Source organism: Arachis stenosperma, chromosome 3, assembly GCF_014773155.1.
Source record: "Arachis stenosperma cultivar V10309 chromosome 3, arast.V10309.gnm1.PFL2, whole genome shotgun sequence".
Classification (NCBI taxonomy): domain Eukaryota; kingdom Viridiplantae; phylum Streptophyta; class Magnoliopsida; order Fabales; family Fabaceae; genus Arachis; species Arachis stenosperma.
This window is the reverse complement of record NC_080379.1, coordinates 116,616,644-116,619,624: the sequence shown is the minus strand read 5'-3', so window position 1 is coordinate 116,619,624 and position 2,981 is coordinate 116,616,644. Positions and strand designations below refer to the sequence as shown.

Here is a 2,981-nt window from a genome sequence, read left to right as displayed (position 1 = left end):
TTTCTCCATGAAGAATTATAGGTGTTACCATGGGGTTCTCCTAGGTAATTCACCTCTTCCATTGAAGGGTTCTCAGGATCATAAGCTTCTTCCTCAGATGAAGCCTCCTTAGTACTGTTTGGTGCATTTTGCATTCCAGACAGACTTTGAGAAATCAGATTGACTTGTTGAGTCAATATCTTGTTCTGAGCCAAAATGGCATTCAGAGTGTCAATCTCAAGAACTCCTTTCTTCTGACTAGTCCCATTGTTCACAGGATTCCTTTCAGAAGTGTACATGAATTGGTTATTTGCAACCATTTCAATCAATTCTTGAGCTTCTGCAGGCGTCTTCTTCAGATGAAGAGATCCTCCAGCCGAGCTATCCAAAGACATCTTGGATAGTTCAGAGAGACCATCATAGAAAATACCTATGATGCTCCATTCAGAAAGCATGTCAGAGGGACATCTTCTGATTAATTGTTTGTATCTTTCCCAAGCTTCATAGAGGGATTCTCCATCCTTCTGTCTGAAGGTCTGGACTTCCACTCTAAGCTTACTCCATCTTTGTGGTGGAAAGAACTTTGCCAAGAAGGCATTGACTAGCTTTTCCCAAGAGTCCAGGCTTTCTTTAGGTTGGGAGTCCAACCATATTCTAGCTCTGTCTCTCACAGCAAAAGGGAATAGCATCAGTCTATAGACCTCAGGGTTAACCCCATTAGTCTTGACTGTGTCACAGATTTGCAAGAACTCAGCTAAAAACTGATGAGGATCTTCCATTGGAAGTCCATGAAACTTGCAATTCTGTTGCATTAGAGAAACTAATTGAGGCTTAAGCTCAAAGTTGTTTGCTCCAATGGCAGGGATAGAGATGCTTCTCCCATAGAAATCAGGAGTAGGTGCAGTAAAGTCACCAAGCACCTTCCTTGCATTGTTGGCATTGTTGTTGTTTTCGGCTGCCATTTGTTCTTCTTCCTTGAAGAATTCGGTCAGGTGCTCTAAAGAGAGTTGTGTTTGGCTTCTCTTAGCTTTCTCTTCAAGGTCCTTTCAGGTTCAGGATCAACCTCAACAAGAATGCCTTTGTCTCTGCTCCTGCTCATATGAAAGAGAAGAGAACAAGAAAGTGTGGAATCCTCTATGTCACAGTATAGAGATTCCTTGAAATGTCAGAGGAAAAGAGAAATAGAAAGAAGAAGGAGAAGATGAATTCGAACTTTAATTAGATAAGGTTCGAATTGTGCATTTAGAAGGAGTGGTACTCCATAAATAGAAGGATGTGGGAAGGAGGGAAGAGATTTTTCGAAAATTCATTAAAATATTTTGAAAACATTTTTGAAAAACATTAATTGATTTTCGAAAATCAAAGTGGGAAAGAAATCAAGTGATTTTTGAAAAAAGATTTTAAAATTAGAAATTAAAAAGATTTGATTGCAAACTATTTGGAAAAAGATGTGGTTAAAAAGATTTAATTGAAAAGTTATGGTTTTAAAAAGATGTGATTGAGAAGATATGATTTGAAAACAATTTTAAAAGATATGATTTGAAAACAATTTGAAAAAGATTTGATTTAAAAAAAATTAATGACTTGCCTAACAAGAAAAGATATGATTCAAACATAAAACCTTTCTCAACAGACAAGGCAACAAATTTGAGATGTCCAATCAAATCATTAATTGTTAGCAAGTATCTTTTAAAAAGGAAAGAAATTGATTTTGAAAACATTTGATTGAAAAGATTTGATTTGAAAAAGATTTGATTTTGAAAAACTAAAAAAAATTGATTTGAAAACAAAATCTTCCCCCTAGCACCATCCTGGCGTTAAACGCCCAGAATGGTATACATTCTGGCGTTTAACGCCCAAAATGCTACCTCTTTGGGCGTTAAACGCCCAACCAGGTGCCCTGGCTGGCGTTTAAACGCCAGTCTGCCTTCTTCACTGGGCATTTTTGAATGCTCAGCTTTTTCTGTGTAATTCCTCTGCAGTATGTTCTGAATCTTCAATTCTTTGTATCATTGACTTGAAAAGACACAAATTAAAAATATTTTTGGATTTTAATAATCAAAATGCAAAAGGAATCAATTAACAATGCATGCAAGACACCAAACTTAGCAGTTTGTATACTACTGACACTAACAATATGAGAATGCATATGAGACACACAAAATACTTCAAGTCAATAGAATTCAAAGATCAAAACAAAGAAATATATGCATGGATTCAAAAATTATAACAAAAACATGCATTTGACACCAAACTTAGGATGAGACACTAAACTTAAGCAAGAAACATCAAATATTTTTGGTCTTTTTGATTTTGTAATTTTTTGTGTTTTTCGAAAATTAAATGAGAAAAAGGTATCAAAATTCTTAATGAGAATTCCAGGAATCAGTGTAGTGCTAGTCTAAGAATCCGGTCCAGGAATTAGACATGGCTTCACAGCCAGCCAAGCCTTCAAGGAAAGCTTCGGTCCAAAACACTAGACATGACCAGAGGTCAGCCAATTCTTAGCAGATCACTGCTCCAAGAGCAAAATGATGAGAATCAACAAGCTCTTGTGGTGATAAGTTGAAACCTCGGTCCAATGAGATTAGACATGGCTTCTCAGCCAGCCAGATTTCAACAAATCATCATGAAACTCTAGAATTCATCTTCAAGAATTTCGAAAAAAATAATACCTAATCTAAGCAACAAGATGAACCGTCAGTTGTCCAGCCTAAACAATCCCGGGCAATAACACCAAAAATTTGATGTTGTTGCCGGATCTTGGCACTGATGTTACCAAAAGCTTGCTCAAAACTTGAACAATCCCCGGCAACGGCGCCAAAAACTTGGTGTGGCGAAATTGTGAACAATACTTTTTCACAACTCAAATAATCCCCGGTAATGGCTCCAAGAACTTGGTGCGCTCAATACCATGGCATTACACAACTTCGCACAACTAACCAGCAAGTGCACTGGGTCGTCCAAGTAATAAACCTTACGTGAGTAAGGGTCGATCCCAC

General features: G+C 37.2%; 1 non-coding gene across 1 annotated transcript; it reads left to right on the top strand.

Moving 5' to 3' along the window:
• Window positions 1-428: 428 nt before the first annotated feature.
• Window positions 429-536, top strand: LOC130972150 (small nucleolar RNA R71). The gene has a single exon (XR_009083345.1). It is a non-coding gene; the product is annotated as a small nucleolar RNA R71 (small nucleolar RNA).
• Window positions 537-2,981: the final 2,445 nt, after the last annotated feature.